The sequence below is a fragment of the Falco cherrug genome, chromosome 9 (assembly GCF_023634085.1).
Source record: "Falco cherrug isolate bFalChe1 chromosome 9, bFalChe1.pri, whole genome shotgun sequence".
Classification (NCBI taxonomy): Eukaryota; Metazoa; Chordata; class Aves; order Falconiformes; family Falconidae; genus Falco; species Falco cherrug.
Genome location: NC_073705.1, coordinates 36,254,541 through 36,268,110, shown reverse-complemented (window position 1 = coordinate 36,268,110; position 13,570 = coordinate 36,254,541). Strand labels below are relative to the sequence as shown.

At 37.4% G+C, this 13,570-nt stretch overlaps 1 long non-coding RNA gene across 5 annotated transcripts in view; it reads left to right on the top strand.

Annotated features, from left to right (window-relative positions):
• Nucleotides 1-13,570, top strand: part of LOC129736893 (uncharacterized) — a 344,917-nt gene that overhangs the window by 123,396 nt on the left and 207,951 nt on the right. For all 5 annotated transcript variants that reach the window (XR_008734049.1, XR_008734046.1, XR_008734047.1 and 2 more), the window contains one exon: nucleotides 4,172-4,407. This is a non-coding gene — a long non-coding RNA (uncharacterized LOC129736893). The remainder of the gene's footprint in view (nucleotides 1-4,171; nucleotides 4,408-13,570) is intronic.

Here is a 13,570-nt window from a genome sequence, read left to right as displayed (position 1 = left end):
GCTTTTTGACAAACCTCAGCAATTCCCATCCTTAAATTTTAGAGTTATAATTTGGTTTCAGACAATTTTCAATGTATGTAGTACTTCTGTAATGTAAGTGCTAACTAAAATTTATTCTAAATATGTTCGATATTAATTAATATTCATGTAATGAAACATTCTGGTTTCTATTTTCTGGAGTCCAAATATACCTGAACCCATGTATTTTCCTGTTCAATTAGCTTCACTGGATTTGTTTTGGGAACACCAGTCTGCAGTTTACAGCGTTTAAGTTAAGCACATGCATGACTCTCTTACCTTTTTCCCCCTAGAGTACTGTGATTTTGTTAAATTTTTTTTCTACCTTTTATGAAGAATGACCCCATCTTGGATTTTTCTAATACTTTACAAGATTTTAGCAATCCTTATTAATTAATTGAAGCCCTTGATATCCTGGATACGTATTTGATGGAAACATGAAAGGGTCTGACAGACTGTAATTTGCTTCTTAGTTGTATAGCAATATTTGGTGTTTTTCTTAGGATCCACATCTTCTGGATTTAGTTGCTCACATGAGCCTCTCCTTACATCCCTGGGAAGCTGAGTAGTGGCTCTAAGAGTTTCTGTAAGACAGAGAAATTCTGTGTTTCCCACCATAGAGACAGGAGTGTCCTGACATCCCAGGGCATTTGTGGAGTCTGTAATGCGGATGGTTATTGATTCAGTCTTAGATTTGTTTTGCTAGGATTTCAAGATATCCAGATGTTTTTAGGTTTTCTGTCTTTTATAGACTATTGCTGTATTAGAGAACCAGGTCCTGTGTTGAAGAAATGACCTGATAAGTTATTGCTAGTAACAATTATTTAAATGAGGTAGCAAATACTTGACAGATGTACAGTCAAATAGCTGTTCATTTATGTCAACTGAAAAGCAGATTCCCAGCCCTTTTGTAATTGTGATTGTGCTACAATTATGTCACCACTTTCATGGGTGAAAGACTGATGAGCTTCTAGCATCGTTCTCCTCTTTACTGAGTTGATCCCTTAACTATTGCTCTTCTGAAAACTTCTGAACCGTTGCACTTTGTAGACTGCTCTACTTTCTCTCCTGCCCAAATTTCTTGCTCTAGGATGAATATTCAAGGACTTTCTTGAGCGCTTCCTTGCTGAGCTAAAAACTTTGAGCCTACAGACAGAGAAGAAAAGATGGATCAGGTAGCAAAGTCTAGTGGGTGAAAACAGGAAAGAAGAGAAATTTTTTTTAACAAATGCCTTAATATTACAGCCTCTCTTTCCTCCCTTGCACACATGTACATGCACACATACTTCTCTGGAAAACAGAAGGTAAGTAAGGCTGCATGTGGATTTAAATAGGAAACACCTAGAATCCAGTGTTCCTGGAAAAAGTGATTTGGTTTCTCATTGCTTTAATTAATTTTGGTGGATTAAAGGACACTTTCAGATACTCTGTGTCAGGAAAAATACTGGGAGGGTCACTTTCTCCTAATTCACTTTTGTTTGTTTTTCTTACAGGCTGTTCTAGTAAGGCAGTTTGGTAGTTCTGCAATTTAAGAATCATAAATGACTTGATCTTTTTTTCATTTTTTAAAATGTGTTTTCCTTTGGAATACTGCTTTTCTCTCCCAGTCCTTAACATATTTCTAAGAGTTCTTACTCACCTTCGATTTTTTTATTAATGTTAGCGGATTTGAGAGTGGAAGATTGCCAGAGATGGGAAGGAACAGTGGGCTAAATGTCACTTGTCCGGAGAAAAAGTTCTGTGCAATTTGTGGTGGTTTTTCATTTTCATAGCACCAAGAACCAGAGAAGGATATTGGTGGATAATTTTGATGAAAGTGAGGCTTGGAGAGCCAGCCTATTTGGGGAGGAATCTTTCTGTTAGGACTGTAAAACATTTGATGCAGAGGTGATACATGCCTGTGTATGTACGTGCTCATTTTGTACAAAGGCTGTAATGAAAGAATTTTATTTTAAGTTAGGAATTCAAACACTCTGAAGTTCTGGATGTACTATTACTTTGTTCTTCCTCCTTTGGTACTGAGCCAAAGGCAGGAGCCTTCTGGAACAAAGGAATGTGATTCCAGGTGGTTTCACAACAAACATGGACATCAGAGGTGAATTAAGATTGTGCCAGTACCTATAAATTTGATGTTTCCAACACCTTGAATGTGAGACCTCACTTAATGTATGTTTTTGTGGGTAATTTTGTTTGTGAAGCTTTAGAAAAATTCTGTCACATACTGCTGAATATATTTAGGAGCAAGATCAGTTTCCTTGTGAACTGCTGTTGAACTTCATGGTTATTAGAATTCTAAACACATGAACAGTGATCAACGTATAATGTGTGTTCTTCAAGTTATCCAATTGTCTTTGCATCAAACAAGTGGGGATTATTATTCTCCCAACATCAGCTCCTTAAACAAGCATCTTAACTCATCCCTATGACAAAGAATTAAAGGCCTAATTCCTGACTATCTACTGAAAGTTTTTAGCAGTTTTAGCATATTTGTGCATCAAAATCTAATATGGAAGCTGAATACTTGTTTTAGGCATGACTTTCTGCGTGGTTAAAGGAGATCTCTTGTTTTACCCTTGTACACTACCAGCAAAACTTACAGGTTGCATTCCTCTTGTTTTCAGCCATAGCATTGCACAGTTTTCTTTCTCTCCCCGTTTAGACCAAGGCTTTTTCCTATTTGTAAAAAGTGTGTTGCAAATAATTTTTTTGTTTTCATTAAGAAAAAGTGATTGAAAGAGAAAACTCATTGGCCCAGTTCATCTTCTGCTTCTGCACTGGTTTGTACAACAGCTCTCTGCTGCTCAGCTTGAGACTTCTGTGCCAGCTGCTGCTTCCCAGTGGGGAAAAGCCTGTTATTACGGTGCCCTGGGAAGGGGCTGCTGCTTATCGTCTGAGCTGTTCCCCTCGTGGTGTAGTGTCCTGATGCGGAAGGAAATAGGACTCAAGTGATAGTCTTCTATAGAAGAAATTGCAAGTCGTGACAACTATTGGTTCAGCATACTCTGTACGTGTTCTTCACCTGCAGACCATATAATGTGTAGATGTGATTAGCTTCACTTGGCAGACTGGGTATATATTAATTCATCCTTGACTTCACTGTAATTGCTTCTGGTGGTTTTGAAGTGTGTCTAAAACTTACCTGTTTGCTGTGACTGCAGATGTGCACCACTGTGCCATTTGCCTGTGGTATGTCGGAGAAGCACTGTGGCTCAGTAGAAATCATCAGCTGTGCATTAGTTGGATATTAAAAATGTATTAAAGTATGTTTCACTTAGTATTTCAGGGATGAAACTATTACTATTCCAAGATGCATATTTTTCAGATATTTTGAAGATATTTTAACCCCTAGTTTTCATATTTTTATTACCAGCTTCATTTAAAAAGAATAATATTCAAACAGAGCAGATCTTGCACTTTCTGTTTTCTTTAGTATCTTTGAAATGTCTCCACAAAATGATCTTTACCATACTCAAACTGGACTTTTGTTCTGATGAGAATATAAAAGAGATGTTCCTATTCTGTTTTCTGCATTCTGATGTATGCTGTTGGACAGCTGTTTAATATCAGTTGAGGTTCAGCAAAGAAACAGTTTTAGCTATAATTAATAAATGGAGTAAAATTTTAAGGTTTTGTTTGACTTTTGATTTGTTTTTTTCTTTACACCTGAAGAACAGTGCACTGAGCAGAACTTTTTATCTAGAAAAACACAAGGATTTTCATAACAGCTTACTGCCAGTCTAAGAAGGAGAAGATATTTTGTTGGGGGAGGATGGGGGTGAAGTCATTTATTTGATCTTTAGAGTAAGGATTGTTCGCTTTACAAGGTGCTTCCCTGGAATCGTTCAGTCTAACAAGTTCTGTGTTGAGTATCTGCTCTGTATCAGCTTACCTTGTACAATTGCTTATCTGAAACCAGATCTTGGTTTCTCTGCTGTATTTGCTTCTCTTTTCTGAAGGTTTTCAGGTTTTTGAAAGAGTTTTTCAGTAATTATCTGAATTCGTGGATTGTTTTATTTTTTCAGACTGCTCTGTTTGATCATTCCAGCTTTTGATGTTTTATTCTCACTCTGGCAATGTGATGGGGATCTGTGAGGCTGACCACCCTGTTGCTGTGGTCATGTGCCCTGGCTTACTCTGACTTTCTCTTTCACAGAGCTTCCTTCCTGTCTTCTGCACTACAAATAATATCCTGAATACTGTGGAGAGGAAGGAAAACAAGTGAGCTGCTCTATGGATCATGCATTGCGTTCTGCATATACGTAGAATAAGATCCAGCTAGAAAGCCAGAACCAAGGAAGTCACAGAAGATTATTGCTTGGAGAAGCAGGACAAATACAGTATATTCAACTGCCGTTTTTATTGGAACCCTTATCCATCCAGGATTGAAAGGTGAGATTTCCTGTGGATTTTTTTTTTTTCATCTTTGGTTTATGCGTTTGTTTCAGGGATGCTTTTTTAAAATAAATTTTATATGTATATATAAAAGAAAGAAACTGGTGATTTGTCTTTAATGTGTATCTTCATGAACGTTATTTGAAGAAGCATGCATGTTAATTTGCTTTAGCATGGTCACTTTACTTAGAATTTGGTTTTAGGGAAGTTCTGGTGATTGAATGTCCTTGGGACAGAAATTTCCAAGGTGACCCTTACATGACAGCTTAGTAAAGAGAACTGGACAGGCGCAAAGACTGAATAAAACACTGGAAAACTGGAGGCAGACTGGACTGACAGAGAGATGACAGAAAGGAGCATGACAAGATCCTTGGTAGGAGGCTGAAGTCAGACAAATACAGAATAGAAACAGAGAGTAAGAATGGTAAGAATGAGGTATTGGAAAAATAGCTTGAAGGGGACATCAGTTATTCCATTACTTGATGCTTTTAAATCACAATAATATGGTTTTCAACAAATACCACCATAGGGCTAGCTAAGACATTCTTAACTATGGTTTGCAGGGGATGTTTAAAGAGGTGAAAGTACTGTTCCCCTCTACCCTTTTCTTATCTGTTTGAGGCTGATAGGAAGAAATGTTTATATGGCTTAAATTACAGTATATAAAATCATAGCTGGTAATGTGATGTGAGGAGGAAGGCCATGGTAAGAATAGAGAAACTATTAGGAAGACTGTGAATTGTCTTATGTGCATTAGAAGCAGTGTTCCTCTTGTTGTGTCTTAAATGGGAAGTAGCTGATACTGGAAGGTGGGACGTGTTGGAAGGGGAGAGGGAAAAGGGCACAGGAGCATACCAGGTAGAAAAAAAGTGCTAGGAATGGCACTATTCTGAAATACTGACCACATTCTGCATTTCACTGGTAAAATAACTTTTTTTCTGGAACCACTGACAAAAGATAGGTGTTTCATGTTTAGTAATGTTTTGAAGTGTGACATTTAAGTATTTGCTCATTGGGTGGCTGCCTGAAAGGCTGCTAACACTGCTTTATGGGGGATGTGTGTTATTAAATGTTACAAAAAATTTGCAGTTTGTGTTCTTGATAATCTCAGTAGTACAACCTGAGCTTTATTTGTGGTATCATCTAAAACTTGATGTAATTAATTCCAGTGTCTAAGATTACTATGTGGACATCTATTTCCCTTGTTGGTCAACCTGATTAATTAAATTTCATGCTACCGATACTCTGAAGGTTATCTAAATTTATACAAATGACAATACAAAGATGGTTTGGTTGTTTGGGGAGGGTTGTTTGGTTCTGGTTTATTTATAAGTAATCTTTTAGCACACTCTGTTATTGATACTCCTTCTGCTAAAGTTTGTCACATGAGCCCCTTAGGTCCAGCTAATAGACAAGACAAATACTGTGAATGTGTTTATGATTGTACTTGTGCTTCCAGTTAAAAAGGGCATTTAAACAATCTATTAGTAGTAAACTCTTGATTCGTGACAGGAGTAGAGCAGTGACACTTGTCAGCATCATGAACTAATGAAAGGTTGTATATAATATAACAACAGGATCACCTTGTTAAATTTTAATGTGCTATGTATTATCTAGGCAGTAAATTTGTTTCTGTGGAGGAAATGGTTAGAATCGACCTAGATAGAAAGTTTTAGGCTACTTTTTATGTCACTGTTTTAGCAGTATATCTCAAAATGACATTCATTTGCAAAGTCAAGTGATGACACAGAACAACAGAAAATTCAAACTGAATGCTGTCCTTATTAATAGTTTACATTTAACTTAATTTTGGAAAAATCTAACTAGGATTAAACCATAGAAAAGCTGTATTGTTGGGCAAAATTACGAATCTCAAGGAATTGTCAAGTTACCGAGGATTTTCTATTTAGCATTACAGTGTGGTTTTCCACTTGTGTGATTAAGTTTAGAGCAGAACATTCAGAAACAGGGAAGTTTAAAAATATTTATTCTGTTAAGCAGTAAGTATCAACCCACTCTAAAATATGAACCGTACCAACCAATTCAAGGAATTGTTCATTATTCTTTTATAAAGACAAGGCCATTCATGTCTGTTTCATTCTACGTATTTGCTTCTTGAAGTAGAATCAGATTTTGCAATTGTTCCACTGGATTGGACACTACTTTTATGTTGAATTTTTTTTTTTTAAATCTGATTTTTATGAGAAGTACGTTTCTCAACAGTTGCTTAGTTTATTACTGAATGGATTGTGCTTTCCAGTCTCTGTAGGTAATAAATAGCACATCTATTCAGACAATCAATACCTGGGTATCAAGGGAAATGCTCAAGTTTTCACAAATGTGCTTTAGCAGCTGGGACTCAACTTCACAGAACTTGCATCTGTAAGCAGCATGACCTGTCCCACAAAGACTTTGACCATTTTATATTCAGCTTTGAGCTGAATATTTATTTCTGTATTTAAAGATGACCCTGTTTTCATCTAAAGCTTAAGAACGGCATGAAAAATCCTTAAACTCTGTGTCTATGATGAATCTGGTATTATATTTAATTTTTTTATTTTTTGGGACAGGAATGCCTAGAGTCTAGAACACCTGCTGCTTTTTATTTCTGTGTAAATGCAAAGTGGCAGAAGGCTCTGGAGCGCTGGTTTGACCTGCAGGCGTGCTGCTGGGGGGTGTTGTTTTGGGTTGTTGTTTTCTGATCAGGTTGCAGAGGGGTGTGGTCCTCATTGCAAAATTGATACTTTTATGATTATTTTGCATCAAATTAGTGCATTATTCTTCATCTTTTCCAACAAGCTTTTATAATCTCAGGTCTACTCTACCAAATGTTGAATGAATGCCAAAGCTCACAGTCACTGTTTCCTTCCATCCTCAAAATAAAAGCCATCGCTTACACTTGAAGGCAGAAGTAGCAGCGAAATTAGACTCATTGTACTTAGCATAGATTGATCTCATGGCTGGAGATGGCTGGTCAGCTTCTACCTTCAACCGGTTTTAACTTCTAATTTAAAAATAAATAAAGAATTTAAAAATCCAGCCTTTGGATACAGAAGCTCCTTATTAATTCTTTCATCCCTAATTTCATTCGAAAAGCAGTAAAGAAAGAAATCTGTTATGAATACTGGCCTTGTACAGGCGTGAGGAATGTATTTTCATCTTTAGTTGGCTGTAAAAACGTGTTGGAGAAAGGATCCCAGTTAGTGGATGATAATCTATTAGTACGATATTTGCTGGCACATAGATTGCACACCTTTTTTTCTTTTCCTATTTTTTTTTTTTTTTAACCTCCCCTCCCCTTTCCCCAATGCTGGCAATCACTTCAGATTTACATACAGATTTCCTGGAAACTTCTTATTTCTTAGCAATGGCACCTATGCTGATGTCCGGAAGCTTGATTTGAATCAATAAATGTAATGAGTAGTAAGATTAATTCTTCCAGCACTCCAAAATCTTTTGGCAGTTACATTAAACTTTCAAATCGCATATAAATTTTTCAAGCAAATTTATTTAGTGGATTCCGTTTATGGCTCCCTTGGACAATATAAGAATGTAATAAGACATGCTTTAGAAAAAAGGAGGGGTGGTGAAGGAGCAGGTGACCAGTACCACCCAACCTGAACTCACAGAATCAGCAAAATGCTGTCAGCTGTACATTGCTTCTAATGTGCTTCATTTAGAAAGAGAACTTCTAGTGAACTGACTTTAGGGAATGGGAATGTTTTTCGGTCATTTTTCTTTTGTCTGTGCAGACTAAGCTGTTTTATATTTGCTTTATGGAAATTTGATGTATTGGGCAGAAAAATGGTATAACCAGATAAAGTTCATTAAAAAACCAAAGAGATTTCATCTTTCAGATATTTCAAGGATTGTTTTCCCTGTCATACAGCTTAAAATCATCAGACTGCTATCCAGTCTGAAATGGCCAGCTTTTGACTGAATCAGAATAACTCTGTCTTTCCATTTTTAGTTTAAGTCCACAGGTAGTTCTTTAGTTGTACAGGAGAGAGAAGTAAGTCTGCAGGTAGTTCTTTAGTTGTACAGGAGAGAGAAGTAGGTCTTTGGCACGTGTGGATGAGTTGGTTTGACAATATGCTGCATTGCATATATAAAATAATCAGTAGCATTAGGGAATATTTAAAATTCTGCTTTTATTTAAGCAGCTGTGGTGTTTAAATAATGGATTTAGCATGGCATACTGCAGGAAAAGACATTAGATACTAATAGTTCTGAAGTTTAACAGTCTCCTATATGATACCTACATAATCAAGAATAATTGTTGCTTCTGTTACCTTGTAATAATGCTCTTGCTTTAGGAGGGAAGATTATTTACACATTTTTGTCAACAAAATATTTGTTGTATTTAGCATAAAAAAACCCAACTATGGTGGAAAGACTGGATGTGTATTAACTGAAGGTAACTGTGCTCTCAGTGACCTGGCCTATCATGAAGACATTTCCGGGTTTTCCTTTGAATGATACTGTTTGTTATGCAGGACATGAAAGTTAAAACTCTGACCTGAAGCCCACTCAAGAGATTAGGTAATTTAGAAGTCAGTTTGTGATGGAGTAGGCAGTGACAAAAGCCAACACTATGTAGGTGGTTATTATTACCTCTGCACAATAAACTGCTTTAGTCCAAGTGTATTTTTCCATTTGAAGATAATCTGAGATTTGGTGTTAATTAGCCTTCACGTTCTGTTGGTGTAATCCCATGCATGCAGTCTTTCAGTTTACATGCACATATATACACACACCTGTGGATATTTGTTTTCATTTGTGTTGCATGTTTGCACAGAGTATAAATATATATGGAATTATTTTTTAATGTATGGTTCTTCTAATTACAGAAATATGCATCTCAGGTTGAAAATAATTGAAATTTTATGTCTATCTTCAAGTCTGGCATTCAGGCCATATCAGTTTTCAGATCACTGCAAGGAATTTATTATAGCATAACAACTCCAAAAGGATATTTTGCACATTTCTTTCTGTAGATACTGTTATAGTATAATCAGAAAGGTAACACCTAAAAATATTAATAGAATAATCCTGATGCTTACTGTTATTTGATTGTCTGATGTTTCTTTTTGAAAGGAGAGGACAACCTAATTGCCTTGGATTTATTTAGTTATTTTATCTGAAAAATATATACTGGACATCTGTATATTATGACCATGTACAAGTCTCTGAAGTTGCCCAAACTAACTTAGAGAAAAGGTTTCTTCTTGTTGCCTTACAGACCTTGAAAAGCTGGTAGACATAGGTTAATGTCTTTTTGTGACACCACAGGTTGTCCTCAGTGGCCTTTTTTTTACTAATTCAGTGAGTAGGTTTATACTAATAATAAATAAAAAACACTCAACAACCACCTGCCCTTAGTCTGTGGAGTGTCAGATTTTGTGTAATCTGAGGAATTAATTATACCTGTAAGCTTTCAACTGTACGTGGTGTCAGATGTAATCAAAATATTCTTTGAAGATATTCAGTAGCAAACTTCCTGAGAAAACCACCACATCTTGCCTCTCTGTTTTAAGGTAAAATGAGGATTTTTGTACAAAAGTCTTGCCTCAAGAGACTGTCAGAGACTTTAAGGCATTATTTTTTTGCTGTTGTAGAGCATAGTGATAAAACTTTCCCAGATCTCGTAGTGACACATATATATGGTGTATTTGTCCCAGTTGGAGCCACTAACTTTGTGTGGATTCTCTTATTTAAAATAGCTTACTGCGCAGCAGACAATGGGGATTTTTTAGAAGGATTCTGTATCAAGAGCTTCTGGCCAAATCCTTCACTGGTGGGTTTTACATAAGTTAGGCAGCTGGGACTTCAGCAGAGAAGTCTTTAACATGAACAAATAATTGATTAGAAAGTAGGAAATAGAATTAAAAGTCTAGAATCAGTCCTCTGTAAAGGAAGGAGTTCATCACCAGGGTGCAATTGGGATCTGTGATGTTCACTATATTCATAACTGACATGGAAAATAGGCTTACTGGGGAGATGAGAAAACTTGATGCTAGTAATTTGCTTAGGAGGTTCTAAAGACAAGTGCTGACAAGAGCCACAGAAGAACCTGTGAGTGCCATTAAAATGCCAAATTAAATTCATTGTATTTGCCAAAAGATGCAAATGGTAGAGTAAGCATTCTAACTTCATCTCCGATTTGATTTTTACCATTTGGGAGCAAGAGTTTAAACTTGCAGCAGATAGTTTCACAAATATGTCCAGTCGATATTTGTCAATCAGTAAATTGGAAAGGTGTGACAAAGAGGGTAGATAGAAATCAGTTGTTTAATAGTGCTTTGAGTGCCCAGGGTGACCTCAGATGAAGCTTACAGAAGCCAGGGCTCAATGCAAAGAGGAGAGGTGGATTTTCACCCCACTGGAGTTTGAGCTGTTGGACACACTTCCAGGGGATATTGTAGGTGCTGGAAGTTCACACAAACTAAAGGGAAGAACAGATATTTTTATAGAGGAGAAATCCATTGCAAGTTACTGAGCAACTGAACTGAATATGGTTTGACAGCTCCCTGATCTGGAAATGGTTGAACATGGAAAAAGACTCAAGGGTGAGTGTGGTTTTTTTTCTTATTCCTTTCCCTTGGCTTGTGCTTTTGACATGATCAGAGGCAAGGAAGTGGCCCAGCCCTCCAGCCTGCTCTGTTATGGCCTTTTTTACCTTTAGCATTGTGCCTATGTCCTGGTTTTGGCTCGGGTAGAGTTATGATTCTTCTTAGTAGCTGGTGCAGTGCTGTGTTTTGAATTTTGTGGGAGAATAATGTTGATAGGACACTGATGGTTTTTACTTGTAGCTCAGGAATGTTTATACTAAGTGAAGGACTTTTCAGTTTCTCAGGCCCAGCCAGTGAGAAGACTGGAGGGGCACAAGAAGTTGGGAGGGGACACAGCCAGGATAGCGGGCCTGAACTGGCCAAAGGGATATTCCATACCGTAGAACATCATGCTGAGATCACAAACTGAGGGAAAAAGGGAAGGGCGGACATCTCTCATTGTGGCATTTGTCTTCCCAAGTAACTGTTACCCATGATGGAGCCCCACTTCCCTGGGCATGGCTGAGCACCCGCCTGCCCATGGGCAGTGGTGAATTAATTCCTCTTTTTGCTTTGCTTGCGTGTGCAGCTTTTGCTTTACCTATTAAATGGTCTTTATGTCAATCAACACATTTTCTCACTTTTAGCCTTCTGATTCTCTCCATCATCCCACTGTGATGGGAGTGAGCAAGCAGCTGTGTGGGGCTCAGTTGCCAACTGGGGTTAAACCATAACAGCCAAGTGTTACCATAGGATCTGTCTGCATGGGAGTAGGGCTAAAATTCATTAATACCCATTACACATCTCAGCAGAAATTGTGTTTTTATTTGAGAGTACTACTGGGACAGACATGCAAGTAGAATTTTTCAGTGTGAGTGAAAGCTAAACCACAATGAGCTAACCAGAGGATGCAAGCTCTGTGTATAAAGACTTAAGATAATTATCTCTTCAGCCTGTTTGGTTGCAGTTTACAGGAAGGGGTTTGATTGACATGAAGTCTGTCTCTGTGAGTATTCACTATAGCTGTATGTCTGGGCAGGAGTGCTTGCTACCTTTCTGGTGTTTATCCCAAATGTCAGGCTGGTGTTCGCAGTTTGACATATACCTGAAGGTAATCTGAAGCTCACATAGGTAGATTGAGTCTCCTGAACAACAGGAAAGTCAGTCTCATTTAGAAAATGTCATTCATCTCATTTAGACTTGTAGGATCAGGATTATGCTATGTTTTTTGACGTTGCAAAAAAACCCAGGATTGCTTACTCCTTAAAGGTTAAATCTTTTTAGTGCTGGATGAATTAATCTTTTTTTATAGCTTCATACAATCTTTCAGACATGACATAAGAACTTCGTAGATCATTGAAACAGCAAATCCTTTGCTGGTGTGTTAGTATCAGGTGTTCTCAAATAATGTTTGGGTGTGGTTGGAAGCTTCTGCATTCTCTGCCTGGCTCCATGTCTGTGGTCTGCACACGCTGCTCTGAGAGATGGACATCCTGACAGGGGACTCTCCAGATACAGCTGCTTCCCATTAACTCAGAAGGAGTTAGCTTGCTTGGCAGAGTTTCTGGAGAAATCATATTCTTTATGGCAGGTCTTCTCTACACTGTTGCCTTTTATAGTGATTTTTTAATTATTATTATTAGTAGATAGGTTGATGGATTTTGTGTTTCTAATCCTTTTCTTACAGAAACTTCCTTAATATAGATTATATAAAACTTTCCAGTGAAAATTGGAGAAGAATGTACTTCGCTGCAAATTAACTTGATTTGCCCTAAATTAGAATATTTTCCAACTCATTCTACAAATATTGAATTCTCCATTGTTGCTAGGTCTGTGAATCTGATTTGTTTTCTGGGGGCTTACATCAAGGACTGTATTTCCCTTCAAGCTCTTTTGTGCAGGTGCATGTTGGCAGCCTAAACCTGGCTATAGGGCAGGAAAGAGTGTTGAGCCCTGTAGGCTGGCCATAGGAATGCTGCGAAAGTGTCTCATTTCTGGGAGAGAGAGGTACCAGCTATGCTGCAGAAGGGGGACTTAGTAACGGTACAGTATGTTAGAAAAGTTTTTGTTTTTTTCTTATATTTGAACCTCTCTGATGCTTGTGGGTCTAATGTCAGCTCTCCACAAAATTGTGATTTTTGGTCTTCGTCATTATATTTGGAAGGAAACAGAAAAATTTCAAAATTTGTTTAAAGTGCAAGTCTCTCCTTCCAGGTCAGGCTGGTGGAAAGCCTCCTGGTAAATGTTTCGGGGCAATTCTGGATGAAATGTCTGTCCAGGGGCATGCTCTTGGACCTGTTTAGCATTTTCACACCCATGTTGCCAATTCTGTTCCCTGCAGAAATTAAACAAAAAAAAAAATGTATATTACCTTATATTTTTATATATATATATAAAAAATACCCTTAATACTATAAATAAGACAGTGCTTTATTTGTATACCTCAGACCTCTTTTGGTGTATCAGAAAGAAGGTTAAATGGCAGCTTAAAAGAAGTCCGTAAGCAGGAAGGTTTTTTTCCACCTTTTTAAGTATAAGCAAAATGTAAGCATAAAAGATAGCCATTATGTGCAATAACGGTGTAAATGCTGTTGCTGTCCTTAGGGCTG